Source organism: Helianthus annuus, chromosome 14, assembly GCF_002127325.2.
Source record: "Helianthus annuus cultivar XRQ/B chromosome 14, HanXRQr2.0-SUNRISE, whole genome shotgun sequence".
NCBI lineage: Eukaryota > Viridiplantae > Streptophyta > Magnoliopsida > Asterales > Asteraceae > Helianthus > Helianthus annuus.
The window spans coordinates 150,728,249-150,748,492 of NC_035446.2; the positions used below are offsets into that span (position 1 = coordinate 150,728,249).

At 36.3% G+C, this 20,244-nt stretch overlaps 1 non-coding gene and 1 pseudogene across 3 annotated transcripts; both read left to right on the plus strand.

The window, feature by feature from the left end:
* The window catches only part of LOC118486583, a 129,828-nt pseudogene that overhangs the window by 44,891 nt on the left and 64,693 nt on the right, over positions 1-20,244 (plus strand).
* On the plus strand, positions 15,988-19,089 carry LOC110944431. 3 transcript variants are annotated; one of them, XR_004879629.1, is made up of 9 exons: positions 15,988-16,364; positions 16,482-16,534; positions 16,843-16,901; positions 17,705-17,715; positions 17,821-17,945; positions 18,026-18,091; positions 18,179-18,276; positions 18,556-18,648; positions 18,718-19,089. It is a non-coding gene; the product is annotated as an uncharacterized LOC110944431 (transcript). The 3 variants fall into 3 exon arrangements; XR_004879628.1 differs by having other exon boundaries at positions 15,989-16,364; positions 18,179-18,260; XR_004879630.1 differs by lacking the exon at positions 18,179-18,276 and having other exon boundaries at positions 15,990-16,364.

Sequence of the window (20,244 nt, forward strand, 5' to 3'; positions counted from 1 at the left end):
ATTTTCCCTAATGTAAAATTTTTTACATTGTAATACACCACAACATATATTCCACCCTCAACAACACCTCTACTCCCTGCACATCATATCATGTATTGTATATGGATGTAGTTGCTTGCTTGTATTACAAACATCATATCATGTATTGTATGTGGGTAGAGCTGCTTGCTTGTATTACAAATATGTCATTCCTCTGAATTATAATTTATAGTTCCAGGGTCTATCCTCTTTCATGATTCCTCATCTTCACTACCTCCTTTCTTGCAAAGGTGCTTCTGAGAAATCGCTAATACAGAAGTTTGGCTTTGATGGGAAAAGAAAGGGTGGTGGGACGTTTCTTACTCATAATCTACATGGCATGGGGAGCTCCGGTGTGGATAAAAATCTAAAAGGTGAAGTCCATCGCTTAGATGTTGACGCAACTGCATATATCTGCACAAAAACATTGGGCCAACTGATTAGGTTTCTTTCCGAGTGACGATGGCAGTAGCGGTGACATCGTATAATTGTTTTACAGAAGGTGGTGGATATATAGGGGGATACGTGTTGGTATTAGGCTTACGGGCTCAAAATATTGTGCGAGTCTTATTGGGCCAAAAATTGTTTATGAAAAACTAGTGCTAATACCCGTCAGGCTTGTATTAATAATAATACAATGTAATGTGTACAGACATTCTTATATAATTAACTAAATTGTAATATCTATTTGTATGGATAATGAAAGAAATATAATTTTTTAATTTCTAAATGCTTCATCTTACTGAAATTAAGGGGACATTTTTAGAGGATTTTAAAGAGTTAGTAAAATGTTTTCGGTTTGCTCAAAATTGAAATTTGAAATTTTTGGTCTGAATCTTGTTCTGAAGTAACTGAAATTTCAGATTTTTAGAGCATGATTCAAACCTAATCCCCATCCCTATCCAAAGCTATGAGGCAATTAAGATTAGCAAATGCAATTCATAAATTTTCCAAAAAAGTTAGGGTATGATCTTACCTAAAACAATGGATCAGCCAATCAGGATGAGCAAAGCACAATCTTGAACTGTATTATTCAGAATTTTCATGATTGCTCTCTTAATTTGCAGCGTGAAAGCTCCAATAATGTGTTTTTAAATCTAAAGAAGAGAAAAACGTCATCCGGATGCTTCAAATGAAAGCAAATAATTATATAAAAATCAAACGCCATGGGTTGCAAGTCTTCAAGGTTTTTGCCTTCCGCCCGTTACCAAACAATGGATCAGAACATTTGGATTTGGTAACTGCCTGAACCCTAGATCCACATTGACGGAACTTAGCGAGCTTAAAGAGAAGGGATTATGACTATTTGGGAATTCAATCCTAAACTGAGCCCTAAACAAATATAAATGAATTACGGGCCCAAATTTTCCTAGATTCCATCTAAGCCACAAATGGCCCAATTGGATATACCAAAAAACATACATCTTCTCAACTTGGGCCTATAAAACAATACATCTTCTCAACTTGAGCCTATAATTTACATATCATAATTTAGCAACAAGTTATAGCATAGTAGTGTTGTACCTCATGCTTTGAGGGCTTCTCAAAAAAAATTAACATTACACTTTTAACCCATAAGTCTTTGATTTTTTACTTTCAACCAAAAGTTTTCCTCTTTTTTAATTTAACCTCACAACTTTGTTACTTTTAACTTTGGTCCCCTATACTTAATATACTCCTCAAAACTTCCGTTTTACATTTCATTCTCGGCGCAACGTATGTGTGTGGTTCAACGCTTTTATGTTTTGTTTTACACTACGCTCTAAATTTTGCGAGTTAACATGATGGAACGGTGCATATGTGGTTCAACATTTTTACATCGTCATTTTTCCTTTTCCTGTTTGATAGGTTGTCGCGACGTGCGTGTCCTAAATCGACTTAGTTATTATTTTCTATATTTTGCGTTTCGGTCTAATTTCTCCGCATTAACACGCCGTAACTTTAGTGTTGATGTAACTTTAGTGTTGATGGTCGCTGCTGGTGGTGTCGCATTAATGCTCTTTGTCACGGTTTTACGCCCCCGCCACAACGCGGGGGACTTAATACTAGTTGGTATCAAAAACCAACATATACCTATCTATACATTTATGATAATGCAAGCAATACAAGATATCTATACTAATCACATCAAATTGATTTTTTCCCTTATAACAATATCCTCTGGCAGCCAAACATTTCCATGGGCATTAACTCTTTTACTATTGTTGACTTTTTTACCAACGTTGACGGTTCCACAAGAATTGAGTATTTGGCCATCCTTGCTTTTTTTTTTTTCTCTTAACTAATAATCAAGTTCTTATTACCCAAGAAATAGTTATGAAATGAGAATGATCCAAGAATTCATAATTAACATACCAAAAAAAAAAGTTTATAAAGTCAAGCGCAAATAAATCAGAATGAAGTTGGTGCATATGTTTTAAGTAATTACATAACAAATTCACAGGGCCAGCTTGGGCTAGGTGCGGGGTGGGCCACCGCACAGGGCCCACATTCCCAAAGGGCCCATAATTTTATTTTTTACATATATGTTTTGTTTATATGAAGTTTTGAGCTGAAATTTTATAGACAAAAGGATTTGTTGTCTAGTGGTCTAGCGCCATACTTTCATAGTAGATACTGGCGTCCGAGACGTGTTCTGTACTCATTTCTTCTATTTCTTTGCTTAAGTCCTTGTTTTCTTTTTTTCTTTTTTTTTTTTTTGGGCTTTGACCAGCCCATACTTTAAATTTTAATTCCCTTTCTTTTTTCGCAGAAACTTTCTTTTTTTTTTCCATTTCTTTATAGCTCTAATTTTTAACTCCCTTTAGTAAATGTGACCCATTGTATTTGTTAATTATGTAAGTGTTCTTTTTTAAATTTTTTAAATAACTGGTACGGGTATACTATTTGAATATATATATATATATATATATATATATATATATATATATATATATATATATATATATATATATATATATATATATATATGGGTATACTATTAAGAAACGACTATTAGTAATATGTTCAAACGGTGTAAACCGAAACAGACTAAATCATGAGATAGTAAATAAATACCATCTCATAATGATAAAATGGTCATTTAGGCCAAACGGGTTAAACGGTGATGTCGCCAGCATGACAATAATAACTAATGGTCTCGAGTTTTCTGCTTATAGGGAAATAGTGTATGGTTTGCGTTGCTATTAACTAGCAATTAATAGTGCAAGGTATTTAAACGGGTCAATGCTATGACCCGAGCCAGGTATGCGTAATGGGTCAAACTCTTATTGAGGACATAAGGTCCGATGAGAGTTAAACGGGTCATGTGTGAACATAGGACTACCTAAAGTAAGGTAAATCCAATAATTTGAATCATAGATATTATGTTCTTAGGAACATAATGATCTTAATATATTATGGTTAAAATTGCCCAGTTGGTCAAAATATGTCATTAAAAGTCCTTTGTGGTAAAAAGGGCTAAAGTTGACCAAAACGCCCTCGAATGATAAATCGAGAAAATGTCCCTTTAGGGTAGTTTAAATAAGAGTTTTATAATTTGGTCAATCTTTTCGTAGTGTATAGTCGAAGGTTTAAACCATCTGGGCACAGTGCTACATAATGGGTCAATTTCTTTAAATTGTCATACTTGAGGATATGATAGGGATATAATGATATTCTATCACCATCCATCACAATTGAAGTTGTGATGATAAATAAATAAAGATAATATGGTGAAAACGCAGATTAAAAATGGAAATTAAGGTATGGGTCAATTAAGTCTTTGTTTGATTTGAATAATTAAACGGGTCAAAATAAATGCGAAGACGCATACCGGATAACGGATGCGTAAAAACTTAATGATAGTAACTCGAGTAGTGGATATAATCATAGATATGACTTTCAGGTGGAAGAGATGTATTATGTGAGCTTGTTTGTTAAAAATGCAAACGGGTCAAATAATTTCGTAAATGAACTTTAAGTCGAAAGCTAAGAGATAAGAATTTATTTCTCCGGATAATGGATTTTTAGTCTGAGATTGTGGAGAATTAAATTACGATCACGTACAAAAAAAAAATTTGAGTTCAAACGGATAAGCATAGAAAAAGTTATGGTTGTTTTCGTGTTTAAGGAAAAACTGGAAAACAGGTGCAGCAGGGCTAAACCGTAACCTAAGGCTGAAGGCCGTAGGCTACAATTGAGAGGGGCTATGAAAACCCTGTACTGGGTGCCATAGGCTACGGTCTGTCAACCGTAGCCTACGATGGGTTATTTCAAAACTTTGTTTGTTTGTTTGTTTAGTATATTTGGGTTATCAAATTCATTTTAAGCATTATATAACTAATGTGATTGATGAAATTTGATATTTAGGTGATCGTTATGATGTCACGGATGATTGGTGCAGCAGGGCTAAACCGTTACCACGGCTGAAGGCCGTAGGCTACGGTTGAGAGGGCTATGAAAACCCTGTACTAGGTGCCGTATGCTACGGTCTGTCAACCGTAGCTTACGATGGGTTATTTCAAAACTTTGTTTGTTTGTTTGTTTAGTATATTTGGGTTATCAAATTCATTTTAAGCATTATATAACTAATGTGATTGATGAAATTTGATATTTAGGTGATCATTATGATGTCACGGATGATTGGTCAAGCATACAAAGAACCGAACACGAAGAAAGTTCAAGCTTCCGTATTATGTTTAGTCGACTATGAAACTAAATAACAAAAACAAGTTGAAATGTTTTAACTTTTATTAAGTTTTATAAAACTCAAATTTGTGTATGGATGTCTATTTGCATTTATTACATTTAAATGATAAAAGTTTCTATAGAATTTAAATTAATTAAGCTAGGGTCTTACAAAAACCACAGGAATCCTAGATTCCAAGGGTTCAGAAACGTTTGGCAAATGTGAATCATTCTTATGTGCAAAAGTTAACAAAAGAACCTTCCTCAAATGTTGGAGAGAGAGCTAATGATCTGTTGGGACTTGTGCATCCAAATGTATGTGGTCCATTGAGAACAATGTTAAGACATGGAGAAAGATACTTTGTTACATTTACTTATGATTTCAGTAGATATGGTTATGTTTATCTTATGAAGCATAAACATGAAACCCTTGAAAATTTGAGTACCAAAATGAAGTAGTGAATCAGCTAAGTAGAACTATAAGATGCTTAGATCATATCGAGGCGGTGAATATCTTAGTCCGGAATTCATCGACCATCTAAAGGATTGTGGAATGGTTTCACAACTCACTCCACCAGGAACACCACAACACAATGGTGTGTCTAAGCGGAGAAATCAAACTCTATTAGATAAGGTTCAATCAATGATGTGTCGAACAACCCTTCCACGCTCCTTTTGGAGTTATGCTCTGGAAACTGCCGCAAGACTTGTGAATATAGCTCCAACGAAGAAGGTTGACAAAACACCTTATGAGATATGGCATGAAAAGAAACCTAAAGTATCCTATCTTAAGGTCTGGGGATGTAATGTTTATGTCATTCTAGAATCTTCGGATAAACTGGACCTAGAGGCGGAAAAGTGGTTTTCATCGGATATGCTAAAAAGATCGGTTTGCTTTTCTACCATCCCATTGAAAATAAGATTTTCACTAAACGCGAGGCACTTTGTTGGAGGAAGAGCTTTTGGCGCGAGGGATTGGAGAAAATCATGTGGAACTTGAAGAAATTCGAGAATCACAAGTAACTGAACCAATTGTTCAGACAGAACCAGAAGTAACTGATCCAACTATTGAAGTTGAGCCTGAGAGGACTCAAGAAACAACAGAAACACCAAGTGTTTTAAGAAGTATTAGGGATCGTGGTGCACCTGAAAGGTATGATGATATCTTCATGATTGATGAAGCTGAACCTGCTACTTACGAAGATGCAATCATGGATTCAGAATCCAAGAAATGGCAAGAGGCCATGAATGCAGAGATGCAATCCATGTATGATAACCAAGTCTGGGATTTGGTTGATCTTCCTACTGAATGTCGGACTGTTGGAAACAAATGGATCTTCAAGAAGAAGACTGACATAGATGGAAATGTGCAAACTTACAAAGCATGGCTTGTAGCGAAAAGGTTCACTCAGATACATGGAATTGATTATGAGGAAACTTTCTCCCCAGTAGCCATGCTTAAGTCTATTAGAATTCTACTTGCCATTACTGCGTATTATGACTACAGGAAATGGCAAATGGATGTCAAGACCCCGTTCCTTAATGGACACTTACTTGAAGATATCTATATGGTTCAACCTGAAGGTTTTGTCGATCCAAAGAATCCTAATAAGGTGTGCAAGCTAAATAAATTCATCTATGGATTAACGCTAGCATCTCGCAGCTGGAATCTTTGTTTTAAGCAGAAAATCAAAGAGTTTGGTTTTATCAAAAACGAAGATGAACCATGTGCTTATAAGAAATCTAGTGGGAGCTATATCACTTTTCTCATTCTGTATGTAGATGACAAACTAATCATTGGAAACAACATCCCTATGCTAAAAGATGTTAAGGCTTGGTTTGGTAAATGTTTCGCAATGAAAGATCTTGGTGAAGCCACTTATATTCTAGGAATAAAGATTTATAGAGATAGATCAAAGCGGTTATTAGGTTTGAGTCAAAGTACATATATTGATAAGGTTATACGACGCTTCTCAATGCAAGACTCAAAAAGGGGGCTCTTGCCCATGGCACCTGGAACCATTCTTAATAGCGAGCAGTGTGCAAGCACTGAAGAGGAAAAGAAGAAAATGGAAAGAATTCCATTTGCTTCTTCTATTGGTTCTATCATGTACGCCATGTTACATACTAGACTTGATGTCTCGTATGCTCTTAGCATGACGAGTAGATATCAACAGAATCTAAGAGATAGTTACTGGGCTGCAGTGAAGAACATTCTTAAGTACTTAAGAAGGACTAAGGACATGTTCTTAATATATAGAGGACTGGACGAGGAGCTGTCAGTTAAGTGTTATACTGATGCATGCTTTCACTGATCGTGACGATTCAAGGTCACAGACGGGATATGTTTTCATTCTGAATAGTGGGGCTGTTACTTGGAAGAGCTCGATGCAAAGTGTGGTTGCTCAATCCACCTGTGAATCAGAATACAGTGCTGCATCGGATGCTGCCTGGATGAAGAAGTTCATTGCTGATCTCGGCATTGTGCCTAGCATAAAGAAACCGATTGAGATGTTGACCCCTTTACTAAGCCTTTATTAGAGAGATAATAGAGCGTGGATACATCGTAATAAACAAAGTTCATACGGATCTAAATCTGGTTGACCCCTTTACTAAGCCTTTACCTCAATCTAAACATGAGGAGCATGCTGGAAAGATAGGGCTTAGATTTGCTGGAAAGTGGGCATGATATGTAGTTAGTATTGGTGTTTTAATTTTGAACTACAATAGTTACATTGAATAATTATTTGATTTATTGGTTAAATGCAAGTTTAATTATTTTGTAACTGTCTTCATTAATTGTATGTTTAAATCCTTGAATAAGCGTATTCTAAAATATCCGTAGTCAATCAAATTACATGGGAATGAATTTGAATGTAAGACTATTGTGAATTGAGATGATTGCATTCATGAGATGAATAACTCACGGGTTTGAGAATCAAAATTCACAGATATCACTATGGAATGATATTGGATGTGACTCGCTTCAAAACGATCTCCATGGATCTAAGTCATGAGATTTTTTGATATTGATATGTTTAATCTGTCCTTTTTCCTTAGGCACATTAAACTACATTGATCAAGGACAATCTTTGATGTTATCTAACATTATCCTGAAACATGGATAGTAATCCGGGTAGCGTTGGGAGAAATCCAAGGTTAAGTGGGAGTTGTATGACGCTGATGGAATTCTGTACTTCTATAGGATTAGAAGTTTAGACATTCTAGCGCCCTCGTTAACTCAAACTGGAATAACGCGTGGCCACGCTCGGACTAAAAGTAGTTTGTTAGACCACTTTAAATTAAAGACGAGAATAGAGAATAGTTGATCACTATATAAGAATGAATGATCCATGTCTTATGATTAACGAATGTTCTATACAGAAGGGACTTATTGATAGAAAAATCAGGGCTACACTATTTGGTTAAGTAAAGTGTTTCTTGAACTCAAAGAACTAGTTGACGACTGTAAAGTGTCATACCGTGTTAGGAGCAATGCGATGCAGCTAGGCGTCCAACTCTGTACACGTTGACTCATTTAATTAAAATCGTCCAAGTGGGAGATTGTTGGAGATATGTATATGTCCGACCGTAATTAAAGTCAACGTATCCAACTCGATACGATCTGAAGAGTTACACGTTGGTACACGAATCATATATGTTCACGAGTAAGTGGATTATTATTTGTGAAATAATAATAGTTTAAACCCGGGGCACTTAATATTAATTAGATAATTATTAAAAGGCTATAATTATATAATCATACGGGGATTAAAGTAAGATTACGTTTTATAATAAGGAGATTTAGGTGCAAACCCTAATCATACTTTTTAACAAAACAAAACCCCTTGCCTCCTTCCCCAAGTTTGGCCGACCCCAAGCAAAAGGGTCGCCGCCACCTGCTCGACCAAGCACCACCACCGCCTCACCCTTGGCCGCTTCTACCTTCAGGTATCTTGTGCTCGATTGTGAACTTCCTACTAGCGAGGATTCGTTGTAACCCGCGTGTTACAATTCCGGTGTAGTCGTCAAAGGTTGATTACTAAAACCCACTATGGTTGTTTATTTATTTATTTATTTGTTTGTTTATACGCGTATAACCTTGATCCATATTCTGAATATTTATTAATTGGATTAATAAATCAAACATATAGTATATATATATATATATATATATATATATATATATATATATAAAAGTCGGCCATAATATATATGTCTATATAATTGGCTCTTGTTAAAATATGTAAACCGCTTCCGCTATAATTTTGATACACTGATTCCCAACATGTAATACTGGGATATCTTGAAGGGGTTAAAGGTCATAGGGTTTAGAGCCTTGATGAAGGGAACTTAAAGCTTTTGTCAATAGAGACATAGTGCCATTTAGAGAATATATTGTTTACAAAGATGTGGTTGGAAGTAAGACTGTTGAGAAACATACAGAAGAGAGGTTTCAAGTTTGAGGTGGAGCCTAATGGCAGTGAAGATAAAGTTGTGAATGAAAACATATATGAAGGTTCAAAAGGTAGTAATAGTACATATTGTTTAGCTAGAGATAGACCAAGAAGGAAGATTTTACCTCCTACAAAGTTCACAAGTCAGGAGGTGACGTGACCGTGTCGTCCCGATCAGTCAAAAACCCAATTAAACCTAGGTAGCTAGGGTAAGTCGGGTATCGAATCCATGAAGAGCTTGTGGTCCGTATTGCACGACCTGTTCGACTAGTTAGACTATTTACAAAAATGTACAATGTGATTATGAAGATTGCTAATTTTTTTATAAGTTTATTAGGTTGGAAAATAAATCGGAGTGACCCGACAATTGGTATTATCTAAAACACTTGTGATTAACTAGAATTGCAACTAAATTTCTAAATGATTAAAACAAGAAATTAGAGACAAGTTCCACACCCGGTTCGATTATTTCAAGACCTAGGGTTCCTACATGTTTAAACTTGATTCAATTGCATATAGTGATTAATGGATTACTATCACGTAGCTTAGGTGCCAATTGCTATCGACGTCAAAGACAACGGAGCGTAATGCACTTCGTTACCTCGGACATGTTAATCCTAACCTACGATAAGGCATAAGTGCACAAATTCAATTCGCAAAGTCAAATTTTATAATCATTCGACAATTCACAAATTCAATTCAAATGCACGACAATTATCAAAGGTTTCAAATACTAAACAATTTGTCAGAAAATCAAATGAAAATACAAATGCATAAACCCTAGAAATTCTTACAATAATCTATACCGGGGTGAAACCGAAGAGACTAACCGTTCGTGGTCGAGGCACGATCACCGGAGGATGAATACGAGCATTGAACCATAATCTTGAGTCTTGAAGGAGAGTTGAGAGTTAGGGGTTAGGGTTTGGATGGTGGAGAATGGATGAAGATGAAGTGGTTTTTTTTTCCAATGAATGGAAGTTGAAGGAATAACAAAGTGTAACTCCCCCTTTTCCAAAATTGAATTTTTCTCTAAAAAAATCCGGTTTTTACCAATCAGCCAGTGTGCAGCAGATACTGCGACAATTTCTGGCCTTTCAAAACCTTATATTTTGATTCATCTCGTCGAGCTACCCCAAATGCACATATTATAAACCCCGAAACTCATTTTCTAGCTCAGGATAAGCCAAAATGAAGTTTGGACTGTTTCTGGCGTAGAGTTCAGCTCAGTTTTGCCTCTTTTTGCATTTTCTTCAACTATGTTCTCTCTAGCATCCGCCCAAAGCTTCAGTAATTCTCCAAAATGCACCTTAAACCCGTCAATGCCTGCAAAACACAAACCATATCAAAGTAGTGTATTCTAGAAAGTAACTTAGTGTAATTAACCGAAATTAAAACCATTAAGCTAAGGAATTTTACCAACCCATCACATCCCCACACTTGTCTTTTGCTTGCCCTCAAGCAAATCTGTTTTTCACTTTCACGTGGGTTGAACGAAAAACACACTCTCCATTCCCGAGACTAAGGTTAAGGTCTATTGTCATGCACGATTCAAACTTTTTACAATTTTCGACATATTTAGCAATAAATGATTAATCATGTTATAATAGTTATCCAAGATTAACCCGCCCTTAAAACTCGCAATTCATACATATCCCTCACAATGTTCACTCCACTCGGTTTACAAGTTGGCTAGTTTTAATGATGTTTTAGAACTTTTAAAGTAATCACTCAAAACCGAATAGAACACGTACCCGCATAGGCTTGCAATTCAATCATTCTCCACCATCGAACACTAATACTAAGCACAAGTCATAAGGTCTTTGCAAGGGTTGTAACGGGGCTAGGCTAAAGGTAGGAAATAGGATATTTTAAAGTGGCTAAAGTGATGAAAATTCGATTTTTATTACAAAATAATTCTTCTAAGCACGACTAACTACCAAAATCAAACTAGAAGGCAACAATTTTTCGCCTTTTATTTCTCAAACTAAGAACACATATTTTTGTTCTTTTCTCAACAATTTTCTATTCTTTTTTCGTAACATTTTCTGATTTTTCTCCTTTTTTTTTGCAAGCAAACAATTCACAACAATACAAACTTGACTCCTATAATCGAATTTCCATCACACGGGATTAAAAGAAAAGGTTTAAGGTTATGGGCTAAAGGGTGGTCAAACGAAAGTTTTAGGCTCAAAGTGGGCGACTAGGGGATTTATTTTGGTAGGGATAGATAAATGGTTTTAAAAGAAAAGCTTCACCTAATGCTTTAATCATTCTCGTGCTTGTATTCGGTCTATGGTCTCAAATGTATCAAAAGTCGCAAGTTCTACGATACGTGACTAATGGTCCACTCAAACAAAGAAACATAAATATGTAATTCTATGATGTAAAAGTGGTTCAAAACCTCATATATATAAAGGGTATGGTATGTGACAGGCATGATGTGCTAGTTTCTTAGGCGAATTACTCCCAAATAACCACCCGCTAAATACCCGTCATGCTATTATGTCACGGCCCCCGACCCGGTTTGACCCGTTTCAGGAGCCGCGGGACAGAAAATCCCGTGGTATTTATATTTACAGCGGAAGTCTTAACAGGATCGTTTTTAAACTTGAAAATTTGCCCGAGTATTATTTATTTACGCTTCGGAATAAATCCCGTAAATATCATAATTTTTATTATTTTACAAACATGTTTATTTATTTAATTGAGCCACTATTTCAAGCTTGATGGTGCTCCGTAGCACGTGTACTGAAATCACAGTAGGTCACCTGAAACATGCTGTAAAAAGGTTTTGTCAGCGGGGAAATACTTAGTGAATCATTCATTTTGATAAAAACGACACATAGTTATAATTTACAGCATAAGAGCAATTACTATGGCAGTATCTTAATTAATATCTGGTCTTGCCACCCGTGTGACGATGGTCATACCACTATTGGGTCCAGTCACCCAATTAGTGACGTTTTGTCACTGTTAGGTCTTATTAGCCTAACCCATGTTAGGGCTTATTGCCTAACGGTGAGAAATTAGTAATGTGCACAATACCCCACTAACCAGCGGTCAAGATAACCACGACTTAATCCCTGTAATTATAACATTTTGAAAATAACTTGGAGTATTGTAAAACAGTTTGATAAAAACAGAATGACTCACATTGCAGATTTAACGGGCAAGGTATAAGCCTACTGATTAGCCTTGATTAAACCTAATTTAATAATAATGCACACACAACAGGTTAGTAACTAATTCAGCAGTTACGTCAATTCACGAGATCAAACCCTCACAATGATTAACAAGTGCAATACTTAATAATTCAATCGGATTCACAACGAATAACAGAGCATAGTCCGAATTCGAACAGCACTCAGATATTCAAGTCGAAATCACGACGAATAATCAAAGTAGAAGCTCAATTTGAGCAGCACTCAGACAATCGTTGGATAGTTATAATTGATCGGACGTTGAATCGTAATAGCGATCGAGTTATTACCCTGATTGCGGCAGCACTTCGTGATTGTGTGTGTGTTTATTGTAGTGTTTCTGCCTTAATTCGACGCACACAGAGTATTTGGACGTCGTTTTAACTTCCCAGATCGAGTCCCAAGGTCGGCTATTTATAGCCAAAATTTGGCCTTGCTTACGGACCGTAAGCCTGGTCCCTTACGGTCCGTAAGGGACACCTAAATGTCCTAGACTTGCCATGCACGGGACTAGGCTTGCTGATTCAGAATTTTGGCCAATCAGCCTTCAACAACGTTTTTTGTAGATAATTATTCAACTAGGTTTTGCCCCCCTTAAGTTTTAGGGGTCCTGATCCTGATTCCGATTGTTCTGAAAATTTTAGGGTTAATGCAGAGTTACTTGGGTGTCTCAATTAGGGTTTCCTTATTGACTAATTACCATCCTAATTATTGATTTTTGTGACAGTTGTTACATATTAACTTGAACTTGACCATGACAAAAGACCAAATGGGTTGTGTCATCCCTCGTTAACTTAGTTACTTGTGCTTTTTAGATTGCTTCAAACAAAGACATTTTGAAAAAATTTTGAAAATTTTCCGCCATCCGCACACTTGAGGTAAACATTGTCCTCAATGTGTAGTGTTTAAATGAACGGGTCAAAAATCAAAAACTTTTACTACTCCCCCAACCCCACACTTGAGGTAAACATTGTCCTCAATGTGTAAGAACTAGAGTTTCTAAAACGCACAAGGGATGTGACACGGCTAACCTCCCCAAAATTTCACCCCAGAAAATAAAATATAATTTACAATCCACTTATTTGCTAACTAAAAAACAAAAGTAAAAAGAAACGTATGCACCTGATTTTTGAGCTCATTCCTCGTGTGCTCTTCTTCTCTTCAAGAAAGCGATTGTCCCACGGACATAATGTACCTACAAATCTTAACCCTTGTGTAGAAGTATGCTTCTCACAACCATTAAAATTTATTAGCAACCTAGTTTTACAACTTTTATGAAAATATTACCAAGCCATACAATAATTTACTTTAATTTATGTGGGAAAAAATATTTTACAACAACAATAAACCTAACTCACTTTCGTAGGAATCACGGTTGCATTTAAATATGCAGCAAGCCCTTTTAAACCTCACGATAGCTCGGGAGGACGAGTAGGTCTCGTGAGGGTTATGTAGGGAACACACCCACAACGTTCATTTAACTAAGAAAAAAAGGAAAATGAATAATAGTACAAACTCTACAACAATCATACCTGATTTGTCTCTCATGGTGGTCGAAGTGAACATTTGCCTACCGAGTTTCCAACATACGCTCGGTAGTTGACTTGCCAGTTCCACATTTCCATCCAAACGATTGGTATGAAAGTTGAAACACTTATGCGGGGCCACTTCATGATAGCTTGAGCGAGGTCTTGCCATCTCTCCTTTCTTTCCTTCAATCTCACGCTCTTTTCCCCAACTTTATCATAGTCAGGATACACTATGATTACCTCGGTTACTACTTCTTTGAAAGGTGTTATGTCTTCATTTAAATTTAAACACTCGTTATCTTGCTTTGGAAGATCCATAACCTCTTCCACCACATCACCATCTACCATGGTACCACTAGTCAACACCTCTTGTTCCCGTCTAAGTTGGGCAACTCCTCAGTTAGTTTACCAACTTGCACAACCAAAGCCTCAAATGATTTGTTTCTTATCTCGTCTTCCCTTTTCATTTCCACCATCAAGTCCATGATTGCATCAAACTTAGAGTTTACTGAATCTTGAGGCTCCTCGTATGCTGGCGGAGGGTATTCATAATAATAGTCGTCATACTCCTCCTGGTAACTTGGGAAACGTGGCATCTCGGGTTCATAACTATCATAATCCCACTTTGGCTCATAATTGTTATTGACATTTGACTGATGGTATCCCTGATATGAAGGTGGCTTGTATCCGGACTTTATTTTTCCTTTCCAAAACACCGGATCTTTCCAAAACACTGGGCAATCTTCATGTATGTGAACTTTTCCACAACAAGCGCATGACTGGTAATCTTCGCTTTCTTGCTCTGGTGGTGGAGGTGGTTCAAAGTTGGGATAACAGAAGGGTATCCCGTCATCATCATAGCAAACCCTCACATATCCTTTTTCTCGCCTATATTCAGAGCAATACCTCCACGATTTCCGTATTTAACTTCAAACATCGGACAATCCTCAACCCAGTGACAGTTGCTCCCACAACATATACATGGGTCAACATCTACCCAATTCATGGTGAAATAAGGTGCTTGCAAAACATATACCTGTACAGACAAAAGTCGACTACCCAAAGTAGAATCAAATAGAAAAAAAAGAAAGCATACCACTACAAGAAATTAGGGTGTTTACCCACACATAATTTACCTACACATGTAAATGTGTGGGTATTTACCTACACATGTTTGTATATGTGTGGGTAATGGTTGATAATATATTTTCATAATGATTAACACTTAATATGTGTTGGTAATGGATTTTAGCCACACTTGATGTTGGTGGGAAAATTTCCCCCCAAAATTGGCAATCAATTAAATATTAAATTACCTACACATGTAGCAAATTTTCTTCATGTGTAGGTAAATTATCTACACATATGTAAAAAACTAAAATATGTGTAGGTAAATGATTATGTTTGCCAACACATAATTTAAAAAAAAAATGTAGATAAACTAAGTTAATATGTATTTATTTTATTTTTTTTAAAATGACGTGGCAAATTAAATACCTACACATGTTTAAATGTACAATATGTGTAGATATTAGATATATATAAAATAAGTAAATATATATTTTTTGATGACGTGGCAAAACAAATATCTACACATATTTAAAAATGTACAATATGTGTAGATATTTGTGTAGATATTGAATGCATATAAAATACATATTTAAATCTTTTTTTATAAGGTGATGTGACAAAATAAATACATACACATATTTAGAAATGTACAATATGTATAGATATTGGATACATATAAAATAACTTATGAGGGCTCCAAGCTCCATCTAAAGCTCAAGCTTGGTTTGTTGGTAATTTTTCAAGCTAGGCTCTGACTTGACTTCTATTTGATTTATTAATTTATATTAATTATACTTATATATTTTTCCAACTTTTATATACAACATTATATATATATATACTATCTATACTATATATAATATACATATTCATATTCGTAGGGCAGAAATGGTCATTTGCCACTTTTTTAACATGTACAAGCATGAAAGCTTTATGTACAAGTATTCAATGCTTTAAAGTATTCATCAATTTTTGGCGGCCAAAATTTTCATTTAATTTTTGAGTTCCTGCTCACCCACAATTCCCTATACACCAGTTTTGTCTTCTTTTCATTTTCATTTGCAGAGAGAGAAAGTTGATTGGTCTGCTACATACCATGCCTCCCAACTTCATCCCTACCTCAGTTCAAACTTTAAAACCACCTTCTTCACCCTTATCTGCTTTTTTCATCTTCACATATTGCGGAAAAAACAACAGAGAATGAGAGAGAGGCGAGAGTGAGAAGTGGGTGACTTGGAGTTCCAGCAAGGTATGGTGGTTCTGCAACTCGGAAAGGAGAACGGGTGCTTCGAGGTCTTGTAGGACAAGCGGCAGTAGGAAAGAAGGAGCCGCCACCATGGCTTTGGCCGCGACGAAGGCTAGGGTTTCCATATGAGATCTTCGGCGATTCAAATCAGTTTTTGGAAGCTATGATTGTGGTAAGTTTCTCGGTTAACCATTCCACTTCTAGACCTCTAAATCTAGCTTAGATCTCTGTGCTTCCATCTACCAGTATTGGGCCCTGAAGTGAAAGTTCGGTTTTTGGTATGTTGCAGTTTGTAGAAGGTTGTATGGGGGCAACGAGTTTGAATGGAACAAAAATTAGCAGGTAATTTTGATTTATTGTTATATGGTATTGAACTGTTGTTTTTAGTTGGGTTTAATTTCCAATCTCCAAGTGTGATTGAGTTTTTGTTTTTGTTTTCATGTCCTTATGAAACTATGTGGAAGTAATTGAAGAATATTGTTCATACTATTCTTCTAGAATTTTAAATCTTAACCTTTTTTGCGGATGTAAAACCTCGAGCCTACGACAATTTTGTTAATATAAAGCATCAACACGAAATTTACTACGTTAATCATTATTTTTGGTTTTCATTTTGTATTAGGTTCTAATCTTTTGAATTTGGCCTCTAGGGTGTGACTGCCGATTTCCTTTCAGATTCTTCCCTATTGATGTTTATTCGCTGCAATAGGTATGCTTTATTTAGTCGCAATGAAAAAAAGATCATAAGATTTGGACACAGTTTGTTCTGGGTTAAATCACCTCCCTTAATGATATCCTCTGATGATGTATCTAGACACACTTTATTTGATCCATTGTTTTTTCTATGGCCAGTGCACCAAGATACACTTGCAGTGAACTTGGTGGCTGGTGCTTTGGCTTTAAAAACAGATCTCATAGGATGGCCTCAGCAGAGAAAACAATTGGTCAAATAAAATTCTTACTGCTTTGTGTCTTGCAAACGAGCCGAGCTACTCGAGCTCGGCTCGAAAAAAAGCTCAAACGAGCCGAGCTTAAATGAGCTCGAGCTCGAGCCCGAGCCTAAAAAACAAGCTCGTTTAGTAAACGAGCCCGAGCTTCGCTTATTGAGCTCGAGCCGGCTCGCGTGCCTAAACGAACTTTCTTTTTATATATTTTTATTAATATATTAAACATATATTTATATAATAATAATTACCATTTATATAAATATAAAAAAATAACTTAATTATATGTATAATAATAATTATAATTAATATAAATTAATTAATAAACACTAAACGAGTCGAGCCCTAGTCGAGCCGGAGCCGAGCTCGAGCTTCAAAAATTACTTTCGAGCCGAGCTCGAGCTTTAGAAATAAAGCTCAAATCGAGCCGAGCTCGAGCTCGAGCTTTTATATGTTAAACGAGCTCGAGCCTGGTCGAGCTCGGGCTCGGGCTCGGCTCGTTTGCACCCCTATGCAAAACTAACATTTTTAGTCCATTTTTAAATTGTGCGCTAAATTTTTGGTGCAGGAAGGCCGAAGGTAGGAGGAGCACATATCATCATCATCACTTTGCAAATACACATATTGTTGATTTAATATTCTCCCCTTTATAATGTGGTTACATGATGTAATTTTGTCCTCCAGGTTTCTCTTGCGGCGGCGGCCACCGGCACACCTTTTAGGGTTCAGGAGCGAATGGCGACTCGTTGCATGTTTTGGCTGCCGAAGAAGAAGAGATTCTGTGCAATTCCGCTGCTCTCTAATTCCGAGTAAGCTTAACAACAATCAGCAATAAAAACTCATTAATCATTAGCTATTATTAACTAATCACATCTCTAATCTAATCCAGCTTCTGCGGTAATCACTCCAAAAGATCCGATGACGTCTGGATTCTATGCTTAATCGATCCATCTCAGTAAGTCTTCACTCTTTAGCCTCTACTACCCATGCTCAATTTCCTTAATTAGATTACATATTTATATATTATAATGTGATGGATCAGTTTTGTCCTTGTTTAAAATGCATCAAGCATCATAATGAATGATGCAGCTGGTGTGCGATTCCAAGCTGGACGCCAAGCAGAGGTTCGCTTATGTTAATGTATACCACACTTAACAATTGTCTTACATTTTAGTAGATTTTTCCTGAAGAAAAAACATAGATTGAAACATGTAGTTACTGTTGGATCAGGCCTGGTTATACACACACTAAACACACATATAAGACACTTTTTTCTATGTATATAACTTCAAAAGAATTACAAGAGATGAATTAAAAACCCTACGTACAACTGCAACTATTTATTAAAAACTCTAAGTTGTTAAGCATTTGAGTTTAAGAAAGTAACGTTTTTTTTTTTCTTTTTTGTCGAAATTGCAGAGGAGGATAAGAAGTTAAATGCAACATATATAATTAGTGTTGCAAGAAAGCCTGGATGCTCAATCTTTTTTATTGCCTGAGGACATTCTTGAGGTACTGTTATTGAAAAAATGAACTAACTTTTTGAAAACAGTTATAAAATGAATTTTAATTTGCTGACAGGTTAACCCGAAGATGATTCTGATCCTAACAGCAAGCATATCATGTACTAGAGCTTGTTACAGAAGTCTAAAGGTGATGAAGAAGATGGGAACACGCCTGAATAAGAGGGCAACGCGCCAGAACAAGATGGGAACGCGCCTGAAGAAGAAGGCAGTGCACCTGAAGAAGAAGGCAACGTAGCCATCCATCGATGAAGGAGACATCTTAGCGAGATGCAAGAAAAGACCACTGAAAGTGAAAACACTAATGAAGGGTGGTGAGATTATGCTAGAACACGTTTAGTCTATGACGCTAAGTCAGCGAAGAAGGGTGGCGAGAGGCAGTTCAACGGTTTAATCAACGTTTACAAGAAGACATACACATCAGACGACATTGCTGGGTTATACCGTGGGTTTCCTCTTTCAGTTGCCGGTATTTTTGTTTACCGTGGTCTGTATTTCGGAATGTATGACTCTCTCAAACCAATTCTCCTCACCGGATCATTGCAGGTTAGTTTTGTTATATATGTGTGTGTGTGTATACATAAATAAGCTGATTTGGGAGCGGTTTGTTGTCAATTTTACTACAGGATAATTTCTTTGCTAGCTTTGCACTCGGTTGGTTGATCACAAACGGAGCTGGTCTAGCCTCGTATCCGATTGACATAGTGCGAAGAAGAATGATGATGACATCTGGGGAAGCCGTCAAGTACAAGAACACATTTGACGTGTTCAACCAAATCATGAAAAAGGAGGGTGTCAAATCATTGTTCAAGGGTGGATGTGCTAACATCCTTAGAGCTGGTGCAGGTGTGCTTGCCGGTTGACAATGGTCAAGATCCAACTCTTGATTCTCTTGTTAAGTTGTCAGGCCTTTTGATTATCTATGATTTTACTTCCTTGTAGTTTACATTTGTTTCATGTATTAATCAAATTGGCACTTTGTTTATTGTATTAATCAATGGTGACGTTTGTGACATTATATATGATTTTAGTGCCTTTTAGTTTACATTTGTTTCAACACATATTAAGATCAATACCAACACATCTTCAACATTTACCTACACATAATATTACTTTTACCTACATATAAGATTACTTTTACCTACACATATATTCATGCCACGTCATCCGCCACGTCGGATGCCATGTCACCTGCCACGTTAGATGCCATGTCAGATGCCACGTCACCTGCCACATCAAATGCCTTCTAAACAAATTGTTGTACTTTTAACCACACATATAAATGCCTTTTAGCCACACATATATGTGTAGGTATAGCTTGGTATATACCTACACATAACTTATGTGTGGGTAATGGCCTATATCCACAGTCACGAGTCTACACATCACTACACTTAATTTATGTGTAGGTAAAAACAACTACCAACACACTATATGCTTTTTCCCGCATATACTTTGTGTTGGTAAAGCACCAAATTTCTTGTAGTGTACTAAAAACTAAAATTAATTTGTTTTAAGATTTAAAACTACCCAATATAAACAAATCAAACGAATAATGCAATACTAAGCGCACTAGCTCCCCGGC